Below are 16999 nucleotides of genomic sequence, written 5' to 3' on the forward strand. Positions count from 1 at the left end.
GGCAATTTACATAAAGACCGGTGGTCTGGTCTAGAACGCTGCAAAACTGCAAAGTGTTTTGTGACAAGTCCGAACAGAAAACTGTCAAACTTTCTACTAAAACTTGGAAGAAACGACGTTCGGTTGATGGTCGGTATCATTACAGGACACAGCCCATGGGGTCAGCATATGACCACCATTGGAATCATGGAGGACCCAATATGCGTGTTGTGCTTGGAGGTGGCGGATAGCACTGAGCACTTTCTCTGTGAGTCCCCTGCCTTTGCTAGAGCACGGCTACGAGTTTTGGGTTCCGATGTCGTGAGAATGAGTAATATTCGTTTTCTAAAACTGGAGAATATTTACAGATTTGCCAAAGAATCTGGAAAATTCTCAGAGGACTAACTATCTCTATCTCTGTCTCTATTCTTTCCTATCTCTTTCTCTTATACTTTTCTCCTTCCGTCCTTGGCTATCTACCCTCTTTCCAGAGCTTTAAATACAATGAGCCTTTTAGCTTTAATGTTTTAGGAGCTACCAAATCTCCTGCTGCTCCTTGGCTCGACTTTTTCAAAATTTCAATTTTTTTTTTCAACACCTTGTGACTTTTTTGTTTGGGGCCGCGTGAAAGAGAAGGTCTACGCCAACAGCCCAGGGTCGATTCAAGACCTCAAAGATGGAATTTGTGAGGCTATCGAGGACATAGGGCAGCCACTTTGCAATTCGATTATGGAAAATTTCATGAAAAGGATATTGTCCTGTAAGCGTGGTTGTGGTGGTGATTTGCCTGATGTTATTTTCCACTATTAACGGCATACCTTCCACTTTGTAATGAAATAAACATCCGATCATTGATATGAAAAAAAGAGCATTTTTCTTTGAATATCAAAATATCACCTCTGATTGGAAAACCCTTATTAAAAATTCAAAACCTTCAAAAATTCTCAAATATCAAACAAACTACCATTCGTTGCTTTGACATTTGGCTTCCAAAATATGGCGCAAAGGGGAGTATTAGGAAGTGAGGTTATGCTCATTTCAAAGCTGATTCAATTACTTAAGCGCAACTAATTTAAAGTGAGTAAACAATTATTTTCTTTTTACAATATTCGTACAAAGCACTCACAGGCAATTGAACTTTTTGAAAGCATAGTGCGTGAAACGAAAGTTTTTTTTTTGCTTTGAAAGTTGACAACCTTTTGATATTTCGTGTTGCACTTTTATTAGCCCAAAAAGTATAATGAGAATATTTAACCCAAATTTTTTACAAAGTAACGTAAATAATTTCGAAGCACTCAATGTTGTTTTTGTTCTTATTATTTTCGCATAGAAATATTTAGCAAAATTTATTTTGTATACTTTTTAGGTATTTTATGCTCTATCAATGATTACTTACAATTATTTTCGCTTCCTCTTTTCTTTGTTCAAAATTTTGTTCATTATTTTGCTTTGACTTCTTTTTATCATTTGTAAGAGGCTCACAATGAAATTATTGATAATGAAAAACTGAGGCGAATCTCTTACAAATAAATTTAGTCAAGGTTATTAGCCGAAGTATATGAATAAATAATGGCAAATAGGTCTAAAATAGAAAGAGAGAGACGAAATTATAAAGCGTCGTTCGGACTTTTACAATTCACTTTAGAAAGTAACTTTCGCGTATTCTTCCTATTTCTTTATTTCTAAACTCGTGCACCTAACTCAGTTCAATTGTTTTCTTTTCTCGTTGCGATAATTGTTTTGTAATTACTGTGTGCCACAGAAGCACCGATTTAAAAAAGTATTAAATATTGACGAGGAGTGTCGTTGCGGATAATCAAAGGTATTGCGACACCTGGAGACGCATCGGCAGAAATATTTATGAGATGGATTTAATGGGAATATTGGCTTTTCGTAACGGCCGCCGTCGCCGAATGGTTGGTGCGTGACACCCATTCCGAAGACGTAGGTTCGTGAAACACGAAAATGAATAAAAGGTTTTTCTAGTTTTTAATAATTTTTCAAAGTGTTCGTCCCTCGGCAGGCAATGACTAACCTCTAGGTGCATTTCTGCGATGAAAAAGCTACTCATAAAAAAATATCTGCCGTTCGGAGTAGGCTTGAAACTGTAGGTCCCTCCATTTGGTGGAACAATATCAAAACGCACACCACAAATAGGAGGAGGAGCTCGGCCAAACACCTATATACAGGGTGGCTGATGAATTTTGCTACATTAAGAAACTCAAATAACTTTTTTTTAGTGTATGGAATTCATTTATTTTTTTTTTCAAGTTGAAGGTCATTAAATTTTATTAAATGTAGCTTAACTAGTTTTAAAAATAATTGAATTTAAATGCCCCCCCCCCCCCCCCCCCCCCCATGCTTGTTGACATAAGTGCGGCATCTTAGTAAAAAGTTGTTCATTGCTGCTTTGAGAGTTGCGACAGGAATAGCCGCAATTGTTGCCCGAATGGATTGTTTTAGTTCATCCAAATTTGTTGGCTTTGTTTTATAAACTTCTTGTTTACATAAACCCCACAAGAAAAAGTCAGGTGCAGTAAGGGCAGGCGACCTGGGGGGCCAACGAAATTCGGAGTTTCTTGAAATCAGTTTATTGGGAAATTTTCGTCGCAACTCTGTCATAACAGTCTGGGCTATGTGAGACGTTGCCCCATCTTGTTGAAACCACACAGAGTTGAAAGGAATTATCTTTCGGCGTAGTTCTGGATAGAAAAATTCTTTCAGCATTTTTAAATAACGGTCTCCAGTAACCGTAACGGTGTGACCATTTTCTTCAAAAAAATAAGGCCCGACAATACAGCGTGAAGAAACCGCACACCACACTGTCACGCGAAGAGGATACAATTCCGTCTCTTGGAATATCTGTGGGTTAGAAGTACTACATATTCGACAATTTTGTTTGTTCACATTGCCGTTTAAATCGAAATGGGCCTCATCAGACATGAAAAGGCATGTCTTGGTCTTCTTCCACCATTTGCAGGATCTTCTGGCAAAATTCCAAGCGAATCGGCAAGTCTGCTGCATTCAGTTTGTTAACCATTTGAATTTTGTAGGGAAGTAAGTCTAAATCTTTGTGCATTATTGTTTGCAAAGACTGTCGGCTGACACCAAGTTGAGCAGATAAGCTTCTTGTTGAAACCCTTGGATTGCTTTGTATAGCTGCAGCTACAGCAGCGATCGTTTCCTCCGCCCGAACTGGTCGGTTTCGATGATAAGGCCTTCTTGCGACTGTTCCTTGCTCAACAAAATTATTCACCAGTCTCATTATGGTCCATCTGCTCGGGGGATCGCCGCCAAACATCCGCCTGTACTCTCTTTGTACCAAAACTACGGACTCCAGTGCGTGATAGCGGCGGACTATCCAAATTCTTGTTTGCGTGTCCCAGTTATCCATTTTAATAAATTTTAAAGATCAATCTGCAAATTAAAACAAAAATGGAACAGATAACTTAAAAAGAAAAAAAGTTATTCAATTTTTTTTTGGTAACGGCTTTCATCAGCCACCCTGTATTTACATAGAATCTAGATTCGATCTAGAAATCAGATTCGAGAGACGCCTCTAAATATCATCACAGCCGCAATTTATCACCATCCACTCGCCTCTATAAGTAAACCTCTTAGTATAATTTATATATTTCCCTAATATTGTCTCATTACTATTTTATCTGCTTCACCTAATGCCATAGATCCGGCTCGCATACTCCTACACTGCACTTTCACTGACTAGAAAGAAACTCATTTTTAAATATGCCAATGACTTCAAAGACAATGAAATACTTAATATTGACAGACTTGACATAATAAAAAGTAAAATTAATTAAAACCCACTTTAACTCTCAAAGTACAACCACAAAAAACATTCTTAGGTTTACATTTTAAGGTCATTCATTAGAAGCAGCATCGAAAAGAGATGGCAAAGCAGAAATAAAAAAACGTAAAGTAACAGAAAAGTCAATAAAAAGCGCTGAAAGAGAAAGTGCGAAAAGTAAAGAAAGAAAATGTGTAGTTTCAAAAAGATAGTTAGAAAAAGAATATAAAATCCACACAACATCTTTATATACTCAAAAATAAACTAATATACTTTGAATTACACAGTGCAACAAATTCAAATATTTTGATTGGGATAGAAAAGTGACCTGAAAGTAAATCACCAATAGCCCGAGAGAACACAGTTGTAATCCAGAATTTTACATACTCTTTTGTTTTTTTTGCAGTTTTTCATCTGTTTGTATCTAAATTTTAGTCAAAGAAATCTTTGAATTGTGTGTGGGGCGTATACCCTTTTTGGGTGTTTGGCCGAGCTCCTCCTCGTATTTGTGGCGAGCGTAATTTTTAAGCCGACTCCGAAGGGGAAATATTTTTATGAGAAATACATTCGGAGGTTTGAGATTGCCTGCCGAGGGGCGACCGCTATTAGAAAACACTTTTTTCTTAATTTTTGCTCTTTCACCGAGACTTAAACCTACGTTTTTTCTGAATTCTGAATGGTAGTCACGCACCAACCCATTCGGCCACTGTGGCCGCCTGTGTGTAAAAAGTGCTAAAGTTAATTTCTGATAGAATAATTTTGGTTAATATTCTGGAGTAGAATTTCACGAGTATTATTAAGTTTTAGAAAAGTTATAAAAGCCTTTTATTTTTCATTTCATTTTCGGCTACCTTAAGGCCCTATTTCCATATAGGAATGAAAGGATCAAATGCATATACAATAACTGCCCTAGTAAGGGCCTAGAAGGAAAATTAAAATAATTAGAATTACATACGAGAGAGTGGAAATAATAATAGAAACATAGCCTCCTATGAGACATGGGAAAAGTGTAGCCTAGATCATGATTCCAGATTTGTGCTGGCGAGTAGTTATCTAACACTAAATTGAATAGATCGTTTTTCTCCTTTCTTTTTTGATTTGCTGTTTTGTTCGTTTTTTTTTTTTTTGGTAAATTTTATAGCCAATAAAATTAAAAGAAAAAAACGCTGGTAATTTTAATTTTATTATACAAAACTTAGAAGCGGTCATCTACACACATAACCAAGAAGGGCGGAAGAAATAAATAAAACAAAAGAAATGTCAGTTCCTATAGAATGAATGAAAAGGTAGAGAAAAATAAGAAAACATAAACAAAGGCGTAACTGGCTTAACCATCGGAACAGTTATGCAGTGCAGTTGCACTGCTGGTGATGCGAGAACTGAGCATAGCCAGCAACAACAACCATTACTTGGTGGTACCTATATAATATTTAAGAGCAACAACAACAATAACCAAAGTAAGTAAACAGCCAACTTGCTCATATATTCGTATGATTGGCTTGTTGCTGTTCATGCCACATAAGGCACTCGAACAAACGCTGTGGGTGCAGAGAATAATCAAACCTGTTGATTTGAGGGTGTAAAGAGGTGCAATGTCAACTAGTAACAACGCCAAAGCGCTGATACCTGCTTACTGCACGCATATGCGTACTGCGATACACGCACACTGCAGCATAGTGTGACAAAAGCTATTCGTATTGGACGTTGCTATTGGCAGAGTTGTGTTTAGCTGGTGTAATCGCAGAAAAGTTGCACAAATTCGAACAATGCCGCACAAGGCAGGACAGCAGGGCAGTAGAGTAGTTATGGAGGGGCCCAAGACAAGGCGCGTGGGTGCCATGAGCAGGCATAAGATGATGCAAAATTATTTTACCTATGTTGCACACATTAGAGTCATTGTTGTTGTTGTTTGCTGCGACATTTACTGATGTATTTTCATTGTTTGCATTCTGGTTAGCTCACTGTTTACTTGTTTTGTTGTTGTAAGGTGGTTACAGCAAAGTGTTATAAAGAATTAGGTTGCTATTAGTGGAATATCAGCAACTATGCCCATATTTTCTGCTTCAAAATCAAATAGAGAATACGGCTTATTTATTGCATGTGAGGGGGATGATAATTGGGCGAAGGTCCTATGCCCTCAGGATTCAACCAAACTCTGTAAACGGAATAATTTTTACAATTCCGGTTTCATTAAATCGAAAACACGCAATAAGTAAACATATTTTTCATATAAGAAAATTCTTCTTCTTCTTAATGGGCGCGAGAATCGGTTACTCCCTTTTAGCTGAATTTACAGGTAGATACCTATAAAATGAGACTTTTTTTCAATTTCAAACGTTTATTATAATGGTTACAAATTTAATCTTCAAAATAATAGCCATCGCTAGCGACACATTTTTCCCATCTCTTAGGCAATTTGTGGATGCCGCGCCGAAAAATTGGCCGTCTTTGACTGCAAACCAATCATCGAGCCATTTTTTGGCTTCTTCGTGAGAATTGAAGCGCTGCTCGGAAAGTGCGTGGCCCATCGATGCAAACAAATGATAATCGGAAGGCGCCAAGTTTGGTGAGTAAACCGCATGCAGCAGCGGTTCCCAATCGTACGTCTCCACCAATTCTCGGGTCGCTCTTTTTCGATGTGGCGGTGCATTGTCATCAATGCCGATCGGCATATTCTGGGCGTTTTCGGTGTATAGCGCTGTTCAAAGGGCCAATTGTCGTTGGTAGCGTGCACGGTCAACTGTTTGACCTGGTTTTAATAGCTCGTACCAAATCATACCGCGCTGATCCCAGAAAACACACAGCATTGCCTTGCGGCCATTTCCATTTTCCCATTTTTCATCACCCGGAACAATTCCATGAAAGAAAGACTTCCTTTTGAGCCGGGAGAGCAGCTTTTCACAAGTGGTTTTTCGATGTCCGCAAATAGTAGTTTGAAGGCACGAAATTCGACATTTTTACGACAAAAATGCATTGTTGTATGAAACGTAACAAACAATGAACTGAATATTGTTGACAATTCACAGACGAAAAAAACAAGACATTTGGGAAGGTTTAAAAATACTCCTAACGACATCTATGGACTAATGGCTGAAAGTCTCATTCATAGGTACCTATCTACAAAGCGCGCCAGTCGTTTTTTTTTTTTCTTCTCGTTTTCTGATCTTTCAAAAGCAATAGAGGCCTTCTTCTCCCTCTGCTACCACCAGCTGGTGCCGCATCAAATACTTTCAGAGCCGGAGCGTTTGTATTCATTCGAACGACATGACCCAGCCAACTTAGCCGCTGGATCTTTATTCGCTGAGCTGTGTCTATGTCGTCGTAAAGCTCATACAGCTCATCGTTCCATCGCCTGCGATACTCGCTGTTGTCAATGTGCAAAGGTCCAAAAATCTTCCCAGAATCTTTCTCTCATACCCTACAAGGGACGCCTTATCGGATGTTGTCATTGCTCAAATACCGCCAAGAATATTTAACATTTTTAAAAATTGGAGCAAATATTCAAAATTATAATAATTCCAACAATTTATGCAACAAATTCGCACTACTTTTCTGCTTTACTGAGGTATTCTCAGATAATTTTTTTTAGATTTTTTCATTTTTCTAACACTGAGAAGCCAAAAACTGGATTTTCGTTAAACAATGTGATGTGAATTTATAATTTTAAAAGTAATAATTATTAAGAATTTCAAAACGATTAGTCCATCAATTGGTTGATGGTGAGTTATAGCACATACAGACTTAAAAAAAAAAAAACAAAAATCGAAAAATCACTTCAAAAATTTGCAAAAAATTCAAATGAAAAACTTGATGGAAAATTCGAGTTAAAACTCGTTGATTCTTTTATATTCAGCTGATTCATACTCCATTCCAGATACATAGAGCTTTCATTAACGTTCCCACAGTAGTGCACCGCTTGCTCTTCTGCTCTACGCCACACATCTGTCAAGCTTGTACTCGTATAGCAACCGGACCTGTAGTGGAATTCTCTAACATATTTTAACAATATTTGCATTGTTAACTTTCTTTAACTACAATTTTAACGATTTTGCTATTCGGTAACTCGTTTCATAACAAAAATCGGTAAGACGAAATCAGCTGCTTTAGTTAACTAGTCGATTATCACAAACTAGACGACAACAATTTTGGCGCGGTTAACTCAATCGAGAAAAAACTACTAATTTTATTCAAAATGGTGCAATTACGTTGCCAAAGTGCTATTTAAAAAAAAACATAATATGTCATTCGAGTATTTGGTTTATGATTAACCGCGTGGAGAATAGGTAGTGAACCTTCAAACAGTGGATGTGGGTGCCATCTTTCCATCTGTCTACCGCGAAATCCTAAATTCTCTTTTATACCGGTTAACTCCTGATTTCACTGAATACTTTATTTCTCAGCCTGACAGTCATTTTAGAGGTTCCACAAGATCAGATGTTATTAACGACCAATAAGCGAGCAATGGGGAATATCCAAGGGCCAGTGGTTCGTTAGCAATAGCAGATCCAATCAACCATTCCATGTTTGCGCAAAGGTAAGGCTTCCTATGTTGTGGGTGTATGCCGATAATATTGACATCATCGGCCTCAAACAAACAGTTGGAGTACACGCGTAGCGGCACCCACGTCACTCTTGACAGTTATGATTTTGAGGCAAGAGACTTGGTTTATTTAGAAACCAGTATTAACGTGTCCAACGGAGAACTCACCGGGCCACAAGTTTCTCTCTCGACGAGCAAAACTAATACTCTATAAGGCTCTCATCATGCCCGTCTTAACGTTTGGCGCAGAAGTTTGGACGATGACAACACCCGATAAGGCGTCCCTTGGAGTCTTTAAGAGAAAAATTCTGCGGTAGACTATTGGAACTTTGCACTTTACTGACGGCAAGTATCGTAGGCGATGGAACAATGAGCTGTATGAGCTTTACGAGGACATAGACATAGCGCAGCCAATAAAAATCAAGTGGTTTCATGTCGTTCAAATGGATACAAAAGTATTCGATGCGGTATCAGTTGGTGGTAGCAGAGGAAGGAGAATGCTTCATATGCGTTGGAAAGATCAGGTGGAGAAGAAAATGGCTTCACTTGGTGTGTTCATCTGGCGCCGGTTAGCACGAAAAAGAAACGACAGGCTGGCTTTGTTAAACTCGGTCAAATTTGCTTAAGCGGTTATCGCCCCTATCAAGAAAAATAAGAAGGTTTCCTATGGCCTAAGTAGAGCGGCAAGCTGCAAAAAAATTGTTGATTGAGTTGACTGGCTGCGGTCCGGCTATCTTTAGGAGCTGTCGATGACATCCTAACACAAACAATGTACAAAAAGTATCAGTAAACCTTAGTTTTAAATAAATAGTTGTTTTCTCTATGTTAGTCGTTTTCACTATTCGTCTTTGTGTTATTCGCTCATTTTGATATTTAATTTGACAGCGATGCCACTCTCAGTGGGTGGTTAGATTTCAAGAGCCGATGTTGAATGTGAACCACACCTAAACGTCAAGTTTTTTCTACATTTCATTTGACATTTTTCAATTCCAGACTAATTCAATTTGAACCATGGAAATATACATAATCGAGCAACGCGTTAATGTTATGCAGGTTTATTATGAAAAACGGGCGTTCAAATCAAAACGGGCGTTCGAAGAAAATTATCTTCAGTGATGAGGCACATTTTCATCTCAGTGGGTTCGCCAATAAGCAGAATTGCCGCATTTGGGCGAATGACAATCCAAGAGTGATTGCCGAAAAACCAATGCACTCACAAAGAGTGACTGTTTGGCGCGGTTTATGGGCCGGCGGCATCATTGGGCCGTATTTTTTCCAAAATGAGGCCGGTTAGGCAGTTACTGTGAATAGTGTTCACTATCGTGAAATGATAACGAACTTTTTATGACCCGAATTGGAAGATATGAATGTCGACGATATGTGGTTTCAACAGGACGGTGCCACCTGTCGCACAGCTAACGAAACAATGGCTCTTTTGCGCGAAAAATTTGATGGCCGAATAATCTCACGTCGCGGCGATGTCAATTGGCCGCCAAGATCATGTGATTTGACACCGTTGGACTTCTTTCTGGGGTTAGTTGCAAGAAAAGGTATACGTCAATAAGCCAGCAACAATTCAAGAGCTGAAGGATGAGTTAATTCGGCACATTAACGGCATAGAACCTCAATTATGCCTCAGCGTCATCGAAAACTTGAACCATCGGCAGGAGGTGTGCGGCCGAGGCCGCGGCGGCCATTTGGCCTATAGTTTGTTCCATACGTAATTCAGCCATACCAATATTATCATAATAAGGAGAAATTACACTAATTTGCTAAAAAATTGTATTTTATTCAAAATCAACACCGGCCCTTGAAACTTAACCACTTAACTTTTTTCAAGCAAAGAGTCACTCATTTCATAAATACCTTAGAAAAACTAAGTTTTCTGTATCTATTTTAGCTGTCACAGTAAAAAAGTCAATTGTTCATATTCCAAATGCTACAAGGTGGCGCAAAATTGGAAGCACGCTATCGGAAGAATTATATTCAATTATTACAATTGATAGTAATCTGAATCAATATCTACACTTGTGAGTTATATCGCTGCATACAAGTGTGTGAAGCTCCAAATAAAAGTTTTCTGCACTCAAACTCATTTTTTTTATTTAGCACCAAAAATATTCAAGAACAAAATTTATGATTAATTTTGCGCCACCTGGTAGATAGACCAGCTTGTATTTCAATTAACTCTTTGTACCTGGAATTCCCTTATGTCTATTTTCCTATGATGTTGAATACAATAAAGCGAATTTCTAAATTAAGTAAATTTTATATGGCTTTTTTATTATTTTGTCATTTTCCGAAAATTACACCAGCGAAAGTAGGAAGCGATCATATCATACCACGGCAAACATTTCAGAAGTGAAAGACCGCACACGCCTGAAAACGAATAAATAAGCGGAAATGTAAAATAAAAAGTATAAAAAAAAGAAATTTGGCTATCCAAATTACGATCGCGTTTGGAAAGTGAATTCGTCAAACGAAAAATTCTAAACAATTTTAACAAGAAACAAAAAAAAAAAAAAAACAGGAAAAAAGATAATGCCACCCAAATGTACACTGGCACGCAACGAGGCGTAAATTTTACACTTCCACTTTCTACTAAAATTAAAAGACTTCAAAGCAGGTATTGTGGTGCGTATGCGCGCACGTGCAGTTAGAATGGAGAAAAAGGTTGATGATTGCAAGTTAAAAGTACACATAACAGAGACATTTCATTCAAAATTCCACAAGACAAAGAATAGGCACACACACAAAGCACCACACAAAGGCGTCAATGCAATAAAAATATGAGAAGCCGGCATTAAAGGTACTTACAAATAGTCATTGGAAAAGTTTTTGTTTAAAATTTTGCCACAGTTCCAGTTTTTTCTTCACAAGCATTGGAGCATTGCCATCAATTCAAATCTGTAATATGCATCATATGCGGGGCATGCCTTTCATTTGAGATGCACACCACATCTCCACTTCCTACTCAGTGACTGTGGTAGACAGACAGCCGCTAGTAAAGCCAATCCGTCACTGCGAAATGGGTCAGCTGTGGGCTACATCAAGTGCCCAGCGAAGTAGCAGGAAAGCTAATTATCTGCTGGAAAGAGCGGCAAGTGTTATGCTGCAGCAACTCCTTCTGAGTGCCTTCATTAGAACAAAGTATACTCGTACATTTGAGAGAGCCAGTGTTGAGTATTTGTAGATCAATTTTGCATTTTTTAGCAAACACTTTCTGTACTTTAATATTGCACATTCTTTTTAATTGAGTGCTTTTGAATACACTTTTCATTTTCTGTTTGACTACTTTTTCCAACAAATCTGAATAATAAATCCAAATGAACCCCATCAGGAAAAGTGCGACGTGAACGATGGTTATTTGGTTTGAATTCTTGCCCGAGCTGAATTTTATAGGCACGTAAGCAGAAATGTCAACGCAGTTGGACATTCTCAGCTGTGTCGATATCGATAGTTCTCATGCAGATATAAAAGGCGAAGTCCAAACTAAACAAGACTGAGCTAAAATAGAAACGACAGGAACTTTGTTCTGATAACTTCGAGATTATTCATTCAAAATTGTACCCTCTGGCCCCGATACACTGTTTTGCGCTGTCTAAAAGCTTTTCGAAAGCTTTCAGTGACCGGAATGTCCTTCAGAATGTCGATAAAAGCCTTTTGGATGACCTCTTTGGACGCAAAACGTTTTCTTTTACAGGCAAAGTGCAGTTTTCCGAATAGTTAGAAGCCACAGGGAGCCATATCCGGTGAATACGGTGAGTGATTGCTATTTCTAGTCAAACAATCAGTCACACGAGTGGATCAACGAGATGGTGCATTATCATGCAAAAAGTGCCAGCTTCCTCCTTCGTGGTATTCAGCGCGAATTCGACGAACGCGATGCAACAAGCGCTTCAAAATGCCGAGATAGAAAATTGCATTGACTGCTTGTCCTTGTGGACAATTCCCTTGGAATCGTAAAAACAAATGAGCATCGACTTGATTTTTGACTTCTACAAACCCATTTTTTTGGGTGTAGGCTCGTCTTGGGCCTTCCATTCGGCACTTTGGCGCTTAGATTCAACTTCATGTTGGAAACTCCACGTTTCATCACCAGTTACAATGTTGTAAAGGAAGTTCTCGTCTTTTCTCGCCTCTTTAATGAGGTCTTTCGAATGTTGAATTTTGCACAATTTTTGGTCCTCAGTTTAATTGTGCGAAATGAAACGTGCACGGACCTTTCGTAAGCCCAAATGATCAGTAAAAATGCAATATATCGATATTTTGGAGATATTCAACTCCGATTCCATGAATTTCAATAATGATTTCGGTTCATTTTTGATAAATTTACGAGAAATTGCGATGGAGTTTTCGGTGATTACCCATTTATGTCCTCACAACCATCTCTAAAACTTGTAAACCACCCATGAACTGTAAATGAACCGGTAAAGGTTTTACCGATTTTAAAACCAAATTTGATATTAGCTAAATTCATTTTTGTACCGATGACACAAACATACTGACACTTTAGACGCAATAACTTCAGTTCCACTGAACCGAATGTCACCAAACTTTCACTGGAAGTCAGCTAGTGATGTAACTCCAAAGCACTGACTCATTAAAAAGATGGCGCCATCAAAAACATTTTTATGACGCCAGACTTGTTTATTTTGGACTTCACCTTGTATATATCTATTTTGTTTGATGAAATATATGCAATTATGAAAATAAAGTAATTTAACAGCAAAATTATTGAAACACTTAACTGCGATGCATCTTCATATTTTACTCGATGGTTGGCGTAATGCTTCTTCTTTGTCCAAGATTTCTAAATGAACTGAACTGAACTGCGTCTCGCTAGACATTTTTCCAGCCACAATTTTCAAGCAAATTCATCATTTAATGCGAGCTGCTCTAAGGCCATAGCCGAGTTGCAATAACAAAGCGGATGTCCATTCACGTTTAATTGTTGAATTAATTAGACCTTTTTATAAGTGAAAAAACCCGTATTTCTTAGTAAATTTCTCAGGAGGCTGACTGAGAGGAAATTTAAGAAGTGTTTTGATAATGATTTAAAAAAACTTAGAACGAGTTATGCTGAAAATAAAACTAAAGACATTATTTCTTCACAAAACAACACAAAAAGTATTTGTTGTTTTTTTTTGCTCTTTTACCAGCAGTCATAAAATTGAAATAACAGTTGCAGAAATTCTGGGAAACATTTGCACTGAGTGAGCGGCTGGATGCTGACTAAAAATGCACTCACGTACTGGCCGCACCAACAAACAATTTTTGAGTAATGAGTAGCTGCGCTATCCGCTAGAGGTTTATAGTTGCTGCTCTTTAAACTTTGTTATTGTTTTATTTTATTGTGCTTTGTGCGGCAGTGCAAGTTATGTAAGACCACTCTGTTATTAGCGCATGTGCTCCGCGCTACCTTAACAGATGTTCCAGATGTGGTTGATATTCCCGTTGGGCTGCAATGAAGAGAACATCTTTCGGTGGCTTATTTCAGTAGGTATTTTTAACTTCCTGTGACTTATGAGAATTAAATTATTTTTTAGTATATTTGCAACTATATATAATTGTTTTTTTTTTTTTCAAAGTTTAACAACGAAATTAATTACAGTAGCTGTGGTACTGTCGGCTAACAGACTTCATTAATAACGGGCATCCATTTTTTTTTAATGACATACAATTCTTATCTTTTTCTTCCAAAAAATTCATAAGAATAGTTATTAAAAACTAAAATTCTTTTTGAAATTAAGCAAAAAATAAAAGTCGAATAAATGATTCGCTCCTCAAATACTGTGACAGAATAGGTTTGTGTGCAATTTAAGAGATGGGAGAATGGGAGATGATGCTCTTTAGCTATACGAGTGGCCTGATTCATGGTATTTAAAAGGGCTTAAAATACGTCTCTGGTATCATGTGGTATATATATGCCATGGTATACTTACTGAATGAAGAATGAATGTAGAATGTCATATAAATATTTTTTTTTTCCAATTCGTACATTATTCAATTCAAATTGAGTACTAAAGGTAGCGCCTTCCGGAAACCGTTATTTTTTTTTACGATTTTGACAACCATTGACAATTACCAAATTATAAATATACCTCAAAATGCAGATTTTTTAATTTTTTCAGATAGCATTTTTGTTTTTTTTTGGCAAGAATGTGTTATACGTCTAAAATCTTGTTTCTGGTAGTTTCAATTGCTTTCGCCAACTCTTCCTCTGACAAACTAGTAATTCAGACACAGCGAATTCGGAAGGCACAACCCAGTATTCTATCATTCTTGGACATTATCCAATTATTCTTAATATGTACCTCAGTGTTCAAACAAAAACTTAAGCATATACACCGATCTGTACTCACTATTAATTCCGGAAACTGGTTCAGACACCCTTTCCTCAAATTCAAAAAAAGTTCGATAAGTCTAATTACACATTTTCTCTTTAGAAAATTTTCTGACATACAGGTTGAGTTTTGAGTTTGGTGTATTAAGAGACTTATTGTACATTTTTACTCAATATTAGCGCTCTGTTATGAGTATTTTTTGCACTTTCCCCAAACTAAATTTATGGACTTTTTAATTGGTTACATTGCGAGTGCCGGACCCTTTATATGGCTCATAATACGGTGGTCAATTATCGATGAAAATACTGTGCTAACTTTACTTTTCATTATATGAAGTTTTGCATATCGTGTTGGGCTTACTTCTTGCCTGAAAATGTTTTGAAGTGGTGTATTCCAGGTGTGCCACCTGCTTGTATTTCTTGCCAAACAGATCCATTATTTGCAACATCTTGTTCAGCGAGCAAAGCAAGCTGATTCCAGCACTTGTGAGGCAGATAGCTGGAGTATACAAATAGACAAGCAATGGAGCTCGCCAAAGTCAAAGTAAAGATTTTCCTCACTCAAAATCGTTTTTTTTATTTAGTAAAAAAGTTATTCAACAACAAAATGGTTTGAGCTAAAGTGCGCATCCATTAAACTTAAAGCTAATCCGCCGGTTTTGCACTCAATATTTCATTTAAAACCATCTCAGACTATCCACACCAAATCATTTCGTTTAAATGGCTATAAGAAACCGCAGCTTTAAAGGATTCTTCACTGCCAGGGAAAATAAAAGTCCGTATTTCCTTCTTCGCTTTTTAATACAGATATTGTACGGTCTCTTACATAGATAAGAAACCGGAAATATGTGTGAGTCTCGTTATTTAATAATCACACCTCGTGTATACAACGCCATAAATACGGGAGTGTCTTGAAGTTTTCATCCCGGACTTGGGATGTTAAACCAAGTGCTCCACTCGCATTTAGCGCTGCATTTCTTTAAACATTTTCCAGTTATTTAAGAGCTGTTGGTTTAACAAATGTAGACCGGCAGGCCAGAGCGCTACAGTGTATATACAGCCTAGGAAATAAAAAAAACAATAAATCAATGACTATAACGATTTTTCCTCAAATTCATACAGATTAAGTTATATTGTGTTTTTGACGATTGTGGATACACGAAATTATTTATGTAGCGAAGTATTTAACCATTGTTTTGAAATTCGTTTCATTAAAGTTTCACTGCATTAAAAAACAAATCAAACAAAAGTTGATATTAAAAAGTTGAAGGAATAAAAGTGCTTGTTTAAATTGGCGCAAAATTAGTCATTCAATTTTGTTTCACTAAATAAAAATAAATAAAAACAGAAATAAAAAACTTAACTAAAGCACAGAAACAAATATAAAAATAAAAAAAATTTATTTCGAGTGATGGAAATCTAATTAAAAAAAAATAATAATAAATAATTGGCACGTAGACTTCTGTGCGCATGCGTCTTCATATTGTTCCACAAATGGAGGGACCTACAGTTTTTACCAACCCTGAATGCCAGATAATTTTTTTTTGTTTATGAGTAGCTTTTTCATAGCAGAAATACAATTGGAGGTTTGCCAATGTCTGCCGAGAGGCGACCGCCATTAGGAAAACCTTGTCTATCATTTGCTGTTTCATCCACAGACATTCGAACCTACGTACCTCAGAATGATAGTCACGCATCAAGTCATTCGGCTACGGCGTCCATGGAAATCTAATTCACAAGTGTCAAATATGATTGACGCACGACGCTATTAGCAAAAAGTATAAATCTTCTGGTAAGATGATTAATTTTGCGCCACCTTGTAAAAAGTTATTACGTATCATGTGCCTGAGAGGTTGCCGCTATAATGAAAGTGTGTAACATAGTTTTGCTACTTTGGGTAACTGGAATATCAAGAAAGGAGAAAATCTAGTACTTGGGCGGAGTTCGGCGAGAATTTTTGACTGAAATTTTGAAATTATGAAACGATTTACCGGTGACATGGCACAATAAGGAGATTAGTGTTTGAGCAATTCTTTATTTTTATATTTAGCAAAACATAGGAAGTCAAAATTTTGAGAATTTCGTAATTTTTGGTCTGCAGACTCATTCTAAAACAGTTCATGCCTCTGGGGCTAGAACTCGAACTAGAAATTTAAAAAGTTCTGTTTTATTTTATTTTAAAACTAAGAAAATTATTATATGAATCAATATTATTGACAAACTCCTATTGTTTTAAGAGATTTAAATGTTTAAACTGATTTTTCGTAAAATATACTCACCTCAAACGGGTGGTGCAATATTAATCAGCCAAACTGCATTTTGAATA

This window comes from Anastrepha obliqua, chromosome 1, assembly GCF_027943255.1.
Source record: "Anastrepha obliqua isolate idAnaObli1 chromosome 1, idAnaObli1_1.0, whole genome shotgun sequence".
In the NCBI taxonomy this organism is placed as follows: domain Eukaryota; kingdom Metazoa; phylum Arthropoda; class Insecta; order Diptera; family Tephritidae; genus Anastrepha; species Anastrepha obliqua.